This window comes from Panthera pardus, unplaced genomic scaffold (assembly GCF_024362965.1).
Source record: "Panthera pardus isolate Hobbes unplaced genomic scaffold, ASM2436296v1 HiC_scaffold_13, whole genome shotgun sequence".
Taxonomy (NCBI): domain Eukaryota; kingdom Metazoa; phylum Chordata; class Mammalia; order Carnivora; family Felidae; genus Panthera; species Panthera pardus.
In genome coordinates this window covers 144,687,793-144,701,561 of record NW_026526688.1, presented here as the reverse complement: position 1 = coordinate 144,701,561, position 13,769 = coordinate 144,687,793, and positions in this window count along the sequence as shown.

Sequence of the window (13,769 nt, the reverse complement as noted above, 5' to 3'; positions counted from 1 at the left end):
AAAATACAAGGGAGGATAAAGTGAACTAAGACCATAGCAGGAAGCTTATAGGGAAATACAGACAGCAAAAGTTGGTTTGCCCAGAGAAGAGCTCATATTAGTCTGCTGTCAGAGAGGTTCCTGCAAGATGGGGAAGTTAATCTTCACAGAGGACTATTATCCTCCCAGGAAGTGAGCACTTAACTGATTTCCAGGCTGAATCTAGTGCAAATCTTCTCTACAGGCAAGCATCACCAATTTAGGCCTCTTAATTCTCATATATTATGTTCAGTAAATTTAGAACTCATGATAAACACACATAACTCACGCATGCATGCACAAACACAAGGCAATTGGTCATCATGATTGAGAGAAAGTCAAAGCAATAAACAAGGAATTTTGATATTGACATTGCTTGGCACAGAATATAAAACGATTATGTACAAATGTTAAAAAGAAATAACAAAAAAATTGAAAAATTGAGCAAGTTACAGTTTATAATAGAATATAGTCAGGTGTCGCCTGGGTGGATCAGTCGGTTAAGCGCCCAACTTTTGATTTTGGCTCAGGTCATGATCTCACAGTTCATGAATTCAAGCCTTGCATCGGGCTCCAGGCTGACATTGTGGAGCCTGCTTGGGATTCTCTATCTCTCTTTCCCTTTCTCTTTGCCCTTCCCCTGCTCATGATTTCTCTCTCTCAAAAGAAGGGAAAGAAGGAAAGAAAGAAAGAAAGAAAGAAAGAAAGAAAGAAAGAAAGAAAGAAGAAGGAAGGAAGGAAAGAAATAAAGAAGGAAAGAAAGAAGGAAGAAAGAAAGAAAGAAAGAAAGAAAGAAAGAAAGAAAGAAAGAGGAAGGAAAGAAAGAGGAAAGAAAGAAAGAAAGAAAGAAAGAAAGAAAGAAAGAAAGAAAGAAAAAGTCCTCCAAAAACTGTGAAGCATAATAAGACCATAAAACAAGACGTGGATAGAAATACACATGGCACATGTTTGAGTGGAAAGAATTAATGCTGTAGAAAGGCTGTCTTTCCCTAGACTGAAGGCAATTCAAATCACACTCCCAGTTGTCTTAACCCAATAAACTTATTCTAAGTCTCCTCGGAAGGAAAACAAAAAATGAAAATAACCAAGAAGAATGAAAAATACAGTAATAGGGAAGGACTTATCCTTTCATATGGTGAAATATACCCATAACACATTGAATAATAACAATCTGGAACTAGCACAGCAATAGATCAATAAAACAGAAATAAAGGATCCAGAAACAGATCCTACTAACACACAAGAACTTTACTCCAGTGCTTTGTAAATATTCATCATGGGTTTATCTTCAGTGGGAGCTGTTTTCCCTCAGAGTCTTTAGAGTTTCTCAAGTGTAGATGGTAGAACTGAGATTTAAATTAAGGCCCTTTAACGCTAAAGTCCAAGTGATCAACCACCATACAACATAGCCCACCAGTAGATCTATGAGACTAGCTAGGAATATTTTAGAAAAGAAAAGTAATTAACAAAGATTGGTCTACCAGATATTAAAATACATTACATAGTATGATGGGGTGCCTAGGTGACTCAGTCAGTTAAGCATGTGATTCTTGATATCAGCTCGGGTCATGATCTTCCATTTTGTGGGTTTGAGCCCTGTGTTGGGCTCTGCCCAGACAGTGCGAAGCCTGCTAGGGATTGTGTCTCCCTCTCTCTCTGCTCCTTCCCTGCTTGTGCTTTCTCTCTCTCTCTCTCTCTCTCTCTCTCTCTCTCTCTCTCTGTCTTTCTCTCTCTCCCCTTCAAAATAAATAAGCTTAAAAACATACATTACATAACTACGATAAGTAAAATAATGTCATCTGTGGTTAGAATGCCTAAAACAGAACTCAACTTGCTTTAAGTACTCAGTATTTTTTGAAGGGATGAATTTACAAGACTCTCCATCTAGAATTCATTTATCCCCAGGCACCTGAACTAGCATGTGTCAAACATTTTAATATGATCAGAATTCAGTTAGGATGATTGTTAAAAATGCAGATCTCTTCCTCTCGCCCCTCCTTCCCACTCTCAGAAGGCTCATTCTAAAAGACAGAGATGAGAAATTTTAATTTTCAGCAAGCTCTGCATGATTTCTTATATGAATGGTCCCAGAAACACACCCTAAAATATGTCACTCTAGAGGTGGAGAATGGGTAATCCAGAGAAAGTGTGTATCTGGCTGACTTAGGAGTTTCATTTCCCATTGTAAATACATGTGTTGGCATTATGGTTTGTAGTATGATCTCTTATATGTTTGTATGAGTATATTCAAGTAACTGATCAACTTTTAGGGATCCAACAAAACTAAATTTCCAGATCCAGCACTTAGACTGTGAGTCTTTTTTGTAGATGGCTAGCTTAGCTTATTCTGATAACACCTCTAAATACTTCTTTCAACCTTCAATGGATAGTGGGGTGGGTACTCCATCTGTTTTACTCCCTTTTCCCCTTGTCTTATAGTAGGATTTGGGTAACAAAATCCATTAATCACTTCCTCCTGCTGTCTACACTGCTTTAAATTTAAGGGTGCATTGCCCCCTCTGTCAGCTGCTTCTTTTCATTTATAAATAACTAGTTTCAGAAAAAGCAGTAAACCATCTTTTTTACCCCTCTCTACTGTTTGAACTTTCCCGTTCTAGATTAGAAATTGTAAAGATTGAGAAATGATGATATCATTTCTCCTACTGCCCTACTAACCAAAGACACATACCTCTTATCTTGCAGAAAAGGACATGATTATCTAAAGGACGTGGTCTAGCTCTTACTCAGTACCCTTTATGCTAACTCATTCTCACTTTCCTGCTTTCCACATGAAAAATGTATTACATTGTATTTATAGTAGATTTTGACCCACGAATGAATCATGAAACCATTTCGGGATCTTGACCAACATTTTTTTTCTTCAAATGTAATAAAATAGATGAGAATAGAAAATATATGGCACTGCTTGTAACTAGGATAAATTTTTGTTTCAATTACACATGCGTGAATGTATTTGAGGTTGGGACAAGACATGCATTTCTTCTTTTGAGTCACTGTTAGAAAATGTGTGAAAAATTCTGATTCGGTCAGGTTAGATAAATTTTATGAACTGCAACAGTCTTTTTTTCCTCGTCCTCTGACAAGGCCTATTTCTGTTGGTGGCTGATAACTTTGTCTTGCTAAGTCATGGTAACTGGATCATCTCCATACAAAGCCCACGCCTTCTTTAAGCAGCTATCCCGTCAAATTCTAGGAACTCTTAGTCCTTTGAGATTTCCCTCCTCTTCTGTTTTCCAAGATGATTAAGTTTGAGTGAACTTGGATGTTGTCCTGGCATTCTAAGGAGGATGGTTGATCTGCCTTATATGTTCTCTGTCCTCGCTAACAACGTCTGGGGATTCATTGATCTTGATGAGTCCCTTTTGGGGAGGAAAGGGCTGACACTTTCTCTTGAAAGTTGTGACACCCTCCGTAATCCATTCTCATAGTCAGCAAAGCTTGACTTTTGTAAATCAGAAGTCTTTCACATTCTTGTTTGTGCTATTTGCTTATAAAATTTATTTAGAAATGTGTTCTTCCAGGGGCACCTGAGTGGCTCAGTCAGTTAAGCGTCTGCCTTCGGCTCACGGGTCATGATCTCACGGGTCATGAGTTTGAGCCCCGCGTCGGGCTCTGGGCTGACAGCTCAGAGCCTGGAGCCCGCTTCAGATTCTGTGTCTCCCTCTGTCTGCCCCTCTGCTGCCTGCACTCTGTCTCTCGCCTTGCCTCAAAAATAAATAAACATTTTTAAAAAATTAAAAAAAAAAGAAATGTGTTCTTCTAGGCCTTCACTGACCAGCTTTTACAACAATGTGTAACTTCATGTGACACATTACCATTGTCATAAAATGGATACTATACAGTGGCCACTAGTCACATACAACTATTGGCTTTTGAAATGTGGTTAGCGTGATACAGGAACTGAATTTTACATCTTATTTAGTTTTAATTAATTGGAATTCAAGTAGCCACGTGTGGTTAGTGTCTCCTAGATTAGATAGCACAGTTCTGGGCTATATCTGTGCCTTCCCCAGTGGCAGCTTATTGAAAAAAAAAAAAATCTTTGCTGGAAGTCATCATGGGGTAAGCGTAATGCATACAAGAAAAGGAGAAGAAAAGCAACTTTTAAATATCGCTCTGTATAATCCTGCCTCATTTACTTAGATTTTTTATAAGTGTTATTGAGGCATAATTTACATGTGATAAAAATGAACCCATTTTAAGTGTAGAGTCCAGTGGACTTTGACAAATGTCTCCAGTCATGTAACCACCACTACAATGTAGATAAAGACGATTTAAATACCCCCAAATTCTCCTGCCCCTACTCCCTGCCCCTGTCAAACACTGATTTGCTTTCTGTCATTACTCCTTTGCCCTTTTCAGAATTTCATATAAGTACAGTCCAACATACAATCTTCTGTGCATGGTTTCTTTCAACCAGCAAAGGATTTGAAATTTGTTCAGCTATTGCTTGTGTAAGAGCCTGTTCCTTTTTATTGCTAAGATGCATTCCATTGTATTGGTATAACACATTTTGTTTACCCATTCAGAAGTTGATTTTGGTTATATTTGTTTTGGAGCCGCTTTTTTTTTTTTTCCTCTCAAATTTTTATTTAAATTCTAGTTAGTTAACATACAGTGCAGTATTGGTTTTAGGAGTAGAATTCAGTGATTCATCACTTACATACAACACCCAGTGCTCATCAAAACAAGTGCCCTCCTTAATGCTCATCACCCATTTAGCCCATTCCCCACCCACCTCCCTTCATCAACCCTCAGTTTGTTCTCAATTGTTAAGAGTCTCTTATGGTTTGTTTCCCTCTCTCTCTCTCTCTCTCTTTTTTTCCTTTTTCCTTTTCTTTTTCTTTCTTTTGGAATTTATCAATAACCAAACTCTAGAAAGAGCCCAAATGTCCATTGACTGACAAATGGATAAAGGAGATGTGGTATATATACAATGGAATATTACTTGGCAATCAAAAAGAATGAAATCTTGCCATTTGCAACAATGTGGATGGAGCTAGAGGGTATAATGCTAAGCAAAATAAATCAGTCAGAGAAAGACAAATACTATATGATTTCACCCATATGGGAATTTAAGAAACAAAACAGATGAACATAGAGGAGGGGATCTACTCTTTTGAAAAGCTGATAATATGAATAAAGTATATGCTTTTTTTTTTTTTTTGTTTTTAACCTATGTTTTCATTTCTTTGGAAAACACCTAGAACTGGGAATGTCTAGTCTTATGGCAAGTGTATGTTTATATAGAAATTACCAAACTCTTTTTCAAACTGACTATATCATTTTGCATTCCCACACCAATATATGAGGGTTATAATTGGTTCACAGCCTTTCCATCCATTGGCATTGTTGCTCTGTAGGATTTTGGACATTTTTGTGGGTGGGTAGTGGTACCTGTCACACTTTTAATTTTCATTTCCCAGATGACTAATGATGTTGAACATCTTTTTATATTCTTTTATGTCATTCATATATCTTTTTTAGAGAAATGGTTGTTCAAAATATTTTAAAATCTGGTTATCCTCTTCTTACTCATGTATGAGAATTATTTATTAGGGGCACCTGGGTGGTTCAGTTGAACCTCTGATTTCCACTCAGGTCGTGATCTCACAGTCTGTGAGTTCAAGCCCTGCGTCAGGCTCTGTGCTGACAGCTCAGAGCCTGGAGCCTCCTTTTGATTCTGTGCCTCCCTTTCTCTCTGACCCTCTTCTTCCCACACTCTGCCTCTCTCTCTCTCTCTCATATAAATAAAGGTTAAAAAAAAGAATTATTTATTAGATAGGACTTTGTCAATATTTTCTCCCAATCTGTTTTTGCCTTTTTAATTTCTTAACATCTTTCAAAACTATGAGGAATTTTTTTGTTTGTGGGATTTTTTGTTTGTTTTGTTCTGTTTTTCAGTTTTTTGTTTTTTGCTCTAAGAAATCTTTGCCTACCCAAATTTACAGAGATTTTCTCTCATAATTTCTTCTGGGCTTATAGTTTTAGTTCTTGACTTAGTGGTCAATTTTGAGCAAATAAAAACTTGTTTTTAATCAGAACTCTGTCACTTTAATGTTTATTCCAAACTGTAGATCAACATAGAACCTGTCTCAGAGAGATGTCATGAGCCTGGAGCACAATAACTACCGAATAGCCATGGAGATATATATGTATACATATATATATATATACATATATATTCAGGACTCCCTTTTGTGCTATGAGAGGATTTGTTGGAGGGATAGTTAGTTTAGATGTTAGTTTTTTTTCACATATATATGTATATATATGCATATATATATATATATATATATAGGTTTATCCCTCCAACAAATCCTCTCATAGCACAAAAGGGAGTCCTGAATATTATCAATTTAAGTAAGGTGCCAGGCCGGCTGGGTGGCTCAGTTGTTGAGCGTCCAACTCTTGATTTTGACTCAGGTCATGATCTAACAGTTTGTGACTGTGGTTCATGAGTTTGAGCCCTGCCCATCTGGCTCTTCACTGACAGTGTGGAGCCTGCTTGGGATTCAATGTCTCTCTCTCTCTCTCTCTGCCCCTCCCTCCCCAAACCTCTTTCTCTTTAAAAATAAATAAATAAACATTTAAAGAAAGAAGTAAAGTAAGGTGCCAAGAGTTGGAAGATGTAAGAAGGGGAAATGTCTAGAGACTCCAAAGCAAATCTAAATAAAAATAAAAAATAATGCTCATTCACTAGTAAGGGATATTTTTTTAATTTTAGTTTTTAATTTTTTATTTTTAAATAAAACCAGCAATTCTTTTTTTTAATTAATTAATTAATTTATTTTTTTTAATATATGAAATTTATTGTCAAATTGGTTTCCATACAACACCCAGTGCTCATCCCAAAAGGTGCTCTCTTCAATACCCATCACCCACCCTACCCTCCCTCCCACCCCCCATCAACCCTTAGTTTGTTCTCAGTTTTTAACAGTCTCTTATGCTTTGGCTCTCTCCCACTCTAACCTCTTTTTTTTTTTTTCCTTCCCCTCCCCCATGGGTTTCTGCTACGTTTCTCAGGATCCACATAAGAGTGAAACCATATGGTATCTGTCTTTCTCTGTATGGCTTATTTCACTTAGCATCACACTCTCCAGTTCCATCCACGTTGCTACAAAAGGCCATATTTCATTTTTTCTCATTGCCACGTAGTATTCCATTGTGTATATAAACCACAATTTCTTTATCCATTCATCAGTTGATGGACATTTAGGCTCTTTCCATAATTTGGCTATTAAAACCAACAATTCTTGATTTCTTCTGTGCTATGGCAAGAATCTTCTTTCTCACGACATTGATTTGTCCACATTTAGGACTAAATTTTTGTGGATAACTAAAAATGCTCTGATAACTGTTTGGTTGCTGAGATCATACTCTGTATACATGTCTAGAAATTGACACAAAACGCTGAGAGGAAAGACACAGATAAGAGTCAGAATCCTTTTCCTACTGCCTTTCCTTAGAGATGAAGCTACATAATGTCTTACATCTTTAGAAATCATTAGACTCTAGGTATGCAGAAGGCTAGCTACTTTCAAATAACTCAGTGGGAGAGTAAAGCAGCAAATATCATCAAGTATCCAGAGAGATGCTTGTTCTGCTTCCTCTGGGGGTAACTGCTGGCTAACCGGTTCTATTTGTGCAAAGACTTGGGGCTACTAGTCAAAGAGGGGCCCATTCCCATAGGAAGTCAATGTCAATGATTTACGTGATGTCTTTCTTCTGCCCTGCTCAAGTGAGAATTTCTACTTGAAATGCAGAAAGAGTTCTATAGCAGGTCCCTTGTTCTCTGCACTCTCCTACCCATTATGTGCAAGAAAAAGCTAGACTCCTTCCCTGGTCAATTATTTTCCTGAGTGATGCAACTGGTGGAAGGCTTAGCCTGCGGGTTATCTGTTCTCTTGGTTGAGTGAGTTATCTATGCGTGAGCTGACAGGAAGTGGCAGGGATGAATGGTCAGGCATTCTGTTCATCAAACTCTTAAGCGTTTGTAAGTCAAAAATGATGAGTGTCACATAGGTCAGAGATCATGAGGATACGTTTCCCTTTTTTGATCTGCCCTGAGACCTGAGGTAGGAGAGTTTCTTTATTAGGGCCAAATGAACTCTCCGACTCCAACAAGTATGACAGCATGTAAAATCTTCACCAATGCACTGATGCAATTTTTCAAGAAATATGCTTTGATCTTTTGCCAGGTACTTTTCTAGACAACAGTGAATAAGCCCAAATCCCTGTTCTCATTGAGTAGACTTCTGACAGCTCTATACTAAAGATGATAATAAACATTTAGTGCTTTTATTCATGCTATGAGACATAACATAGTGGTCAACAACTGAATCTTAATTTATTTCCACAAACTTTATTTCTTTACTTGACAATCCTTGCCAAGAGGGTAGAATTTTAAATTGGGAGAGATTTCTAAGACCTGGGCCCATAGCCCATGAATTGTCTCTTTGAAGAGGAATTTAAAAGGGATTGACCCTGAGATGAATAAAGATGACATATCCAAAGGCAGACTGCTCTCCAAAGGAGTTTAACTTACTGGATCCTGCTTGCTGCCTTCAACTCGAGGGGAGGCACTATTCAGGTTCCTCCTGAGGATACTGCTCTGAGTTTAAAACTGAATTTAGCTTATCCCCTTTGGACCTAGGTATATTAATTTTGCTTCTTTAGTTTTTTTTCAGGCACCCACAATTGGAGGTATTTGGGTGGGGTACAGAATGAGCTCTTGGCATTTCTCCCTTATGACACTATCTTGTCCATGCCTGGACTATTCCATATTAACATGAGGCAGCTTGATCCTTGAGCCAACTTCAGAAATCCAGTACAGACCCCAGAAATCCATGACGCATAGTCTAAATGAATCTGTTTTCCTGAACTACAGGCACATGAGTGGAGAATAAGAAAGTAAGATTTATTTATTTATTTATTTTTGGCAAGGCAAGAAATAAAACTTCGTTTATTTGCATATGACATGATCTTGTATATAGAAAATCCCAAGAAATCCACTAAAGAACTATGAGAACTAATAAAAGAGTTCAGATCAATATATAAAAATCCATTGTATTTCTGTGTGCTAGCAATGAACAATTTGAAATGGAAAGAAAACTTTTCCATTTATTTATTTTATTTTTTTAACTTTATTTTTTATTTTTAAAAATTTACATCCAAATTAGTTAGCATACAGTAAAGCAATGATTTCAGGAGTAGATTCCTTAATGCCCCTCACCCATTTAGCCCATCCCCCCTCCCACAACCTCTCCAGCAACCCTCAGTTGGTTCTCCGTATTTGTGAGTCTCTTTTGTTTTGTCCCCCACCCTGTTTTTATATTATTTTTGTTTCCCTTCCTTTATGTTCATCTGTTTTGTCTCTTAAAGTCCTCATATGAGTGAAGTCATATGATTTTTGTCTTTCTCTGACTAATTTCACTTAGCATAATGCCCTCCAGTTCCATCCATGTAGTTGCAAATGTCAAGATTTCATTCTTTTTGACTGACGAGTGATACTCCATTGTATATATACCACATTTTCTTTGTCCATTCAGCCATCGATGGACATTTGGGCTCTTTCCATACTTGGGCTATTGTTGATAGTGCTGCTAGAAACATGGGGGTGTTGCCCGAGTTGTTAATGTTAGCCATTCTGACAGGTGTGAGGTGGTATCTCATTGTGGTTTTGATTTGTATTGTATTTTGATTTGTATTTCCCTGATGATGAGTGATGGTGAGCATTTTTTCATGTGTCAGTTGGCCATCTGGATGTCTTGTTTGGAGAAGTGTCTATTCATGTCTTTGGCCCATTTCTTCACTGGATTATTTGGTTTTTGGGTGTTGAGTTTGATAAGTTCTTTGTAGATTTTGGATACTAACCCTTTATCTGATATGTCATTTGCAAATATCTTCTCCCATTCTGTTGGTTGCCTTTTAGTTTCCTTCACTGTGCAGAAGCTTTTTATTTTGATGAGGTCCCAGTAGTTCATTTTTGCTTTTGTTTCCCTTGCCTCTGAAGACGCATTGAGTAAGAATGGTGCTGCGGGCAAGATCAAAGAGGTTTTTGTCTGCTTTCTCCTCGAGGATTTTGATGGCTTCCTGTCTTACGTTGGGGTCTTTCATCCATTTTGAGTTTATTTTTGTGTATGGTGTAAGAAAGTGGTCCAGGTTCATTCTTCTGCATGTCGCTGTCCAGTTTTCCCAGCACCACTTGCTGAAGAGACTGTCTTTATTCCATTGGATATTCTTTCCTGCTTTGTCAAAGATTAGTTGACCATACATTTGTGGGTCCATTTCTGGGTTCTCTATTCTATTCCATTGATCTGAGTGTCTGTTCTTGTGCCAGTAAGGAAAGTAAGATTTAATAAGGATTAGCTATGAAAAAACAACTAATGCTAGAAAACTGAAGAGGTGTGAATTAAAGATACACAGATAAATATATATTAAGTATAAATATAATTATATAATTTAAAGTTATGAAAAAGAGGAAAATATTTAGTTGTTCCCTTCCTGGCTTCATGCCCTACACTTGTGAGTTGCCCCTGCCCTGGGAGGAGGCCCCACCTTTCAGGTTTTCTTATCACATTTCTGGTACTAAATAAATTCTTTGGGATGAAGGAGGGGAGGAGAACCTCTATGTATTAGTCCTAACCACTATGTATTAGTCCAGATTTGTCTAGAATACCAGGTTTGCTCGGTGGGAAGTGGCATAAGAGTTCACACGTACTTGCACACACTGAGATGCACAACAAACAGAACCTCCAAAACTGAAATTCAGTTTCAAATAGCATTCAACCATTCCATCAGCATTACCTTTGAAATACTCAACTTTTCCAATGTTGGTCCATTAGGGTAAATAAAGCAGAAAATGGAAGGCCAAGCTACAGCTCCAAACATAAGATACCATGTCATTTCCCTAAAGGCCAGTCATAAGAGGTGGTCCAAATATAAGACCCAGGAATTGATTATCTACACCGGTTCATTAGGCCCAAAAAATAGCACACCTGGTCTTTGAAATCTACATAATGTCTTTGTTTTTACAGACAATGCTTGAGATCCAAACTAAAGGTGGTCTGTTTCCACGCCCATCTTTTCAATACAGTTTTGATGAAACAAGAAATGTTGCATGGAAATTGTTTTGGATCCTGGAAACCCTCTCCAGCCATTCAATCTTTTAACCAGTGAAATCTCATACAATTTTATGAACTATAGGAATTTTTCTCAACTTTGTCAAGGTGTGTTGGTTAACATGTTGTATTCCTTTTTGTTAGCTGGCTCCAAACTGGTTAAGAAATGCATCCTCACCTTCATCAATCCAAGACTGACACTATGCTTTGGCATGGCCTTTGAACTATTTGCTGTATATACAGGGTATTGTTTTTATTCATCAGTAGTGGGATGAGGGGAACTATTGGCTTGTTCATCAAGGACTGACAAGCTCCTACTGAGTGCATTGTTGGGATGTACAAAAGTGAACAGATGGACAGCCCCACTGGTTTAATGGAGCTTTCAGTCCCCTGATGAGAGAAACAAGATAAATGATAAGCAACAAACAAAACCATCAGAAGACAGTAAGGGCTATGCACACAGTAGAGCAATCAGGTGACTGGGTGGTTGGGTGACTACTTCCGACTAGATGATCTAGGAAGACCTTTCTGGGAAAATGACATTTGAGCTAATACTTAAATAACACGAAGGACTCAAACATGCAAAAATTCCAGGCAAAGGGGACAGCAAGTGCACTTGAAGTAGAAATAAACTTTATATAGCCAATTTTTTTTTAAACATGTGTATGTAAAATTGTAAACAAGCGCAGCCAAATGCTTCTGTTTCCGGAGCAGAGTGACTAAGGAGAAATGGAAGTTCAGAGAAGGCAAAGTCCACACTGTAGAGGCCTTTTAGGCCTTGTGCATCATGAAGAGAATGGATTACCTCTAAGTGGGAAACCACTGGAGCAATTTAAACAGGAAGGGAAGTGATAGGATGGTTATGTAACTACTTATGGAAACCTACATTTGGAAGGGAAAGGAATAACCACAAAACACCAACATCCTATAACAAAACAAATAAACTAGCCATTTCTACTATGATCATTTCTTTTAAAACATCTCCAGCATCAAGCATCCTATAGCATATGTAACATGTACGGTCATAAACATATGATGTGCCCATGAATGGCCATCCACTATATCCATCAAGGGCAAACATAGGTGGAGAACAGTTCTTGCTAAAGCCTATTATTCCCTTCCTAAGAAAGGAGTTCAAATTACATAACTCTGCATCTCTCTTATCACCTTTACTCATCTCGTATTAAGGAGGTGACTGACTTATCTGACTGGTAAATAGAGGAATAACTGGGTTTGCTTGACTCAGCTCCTAGATATTCCTCATGAGAATGAATCTGCCCATAGAGGGCAGAAATTCTCTTTTATGCCTCTATGGCAAAAGTACTACTTAGACAAGCCCCATCCTTGTGGCCCACTCTACCATCATTGGTGTGACTGGGTCGGTGAGTCCAACTAAAGTGAATCTAACTAACTAAGCAAGTCCACTTGATTAACAAACCAAATCTCAGTCTCTATTAGGTGTAAAGATGATATTTGGACCTCCGTGTCGATTATTTCTCAACTTGTTTGAAAATAAGATGAGAAAAAAATGAGGTACCATTTTTTTGAGGGAAGAGCTTCTAGAAACCCCAACTTTAGATACTTACTCAGAACATAGCACTTGCTTCTCTCAAAGATACAAAGGAAAAAATAAAGACACCATCTGTGTCATGGAAATTTACCATCCCTTGTGTTAAAATATTGCCTTGCTGAGAAGAAAAGCAGATTCTCAGACAGAATAGAAAACCTAAATGTCAAAATTAAAAAAAAAAACAAAAAAAAACACCTGACAAGTTTGGAGTCCCTCAAGACTCCATGCTTTATTTACATAGAACTGGGCAACCACACAACACAGAAAAGAGGGACGGACCAATGGGAAGAATGCTCACCTACAGTCAGCATTCTTCTTACACGTTCATTGATTTTTGTTGTCTTCTACGTATTGATCCGTAAGCTTTGATTCTCCACACTGCTTTCATGTCGTTATTTTCAACTCTGTGTCCTCCAATTTCTCTTTCCCACTCCAGACAGTGGGAGAAGGATGCTATTCTTGGCACCTTTGCTCAAACTTCTCATTTGTCCATTTGAACGTAACACGTTGCCAAAGCTCTATGCTTCACATGTGAAAGATGGTCAGGTGGCATTTCAAACCCTACTCAAGCCCTCAACTGTAGGGGCTGACCTATGTAAATTCATGCTTAATTCTCATTTGGAAAAGGTGAGAGGTGAGCAGGTGAATTTAAACTCATGTTTGAGAAAGTGACCCTAGACAAAACGGAGACTTAAGTGGTAGAGAGACTGTTCTATCAGTCTTACAATGAAATCAAATACAGATCTATTAATCTTCACTTATAGGAAACAAAGCTCTGATTCACTGGGTAAGATATCTGAATGAACCAAAGATCAAACAAACTACGCTCTAGTTGTCTCCATGTATTTTTAACCTTTTTTTCTAACTTTTTTTTTTTCAGTGAAATAGACCCACCTTATTGGGTTTTAGAGTCAGAATAATGCAAATATGTACATTAAAGTTTTACATAGGAGCTCTGTGTACCCGGATTTTTTTTATGTATTTGCTTGGTTTTATTAGGATTATTATTTTTTAGGTACTTCAAGTTTCATAATGAA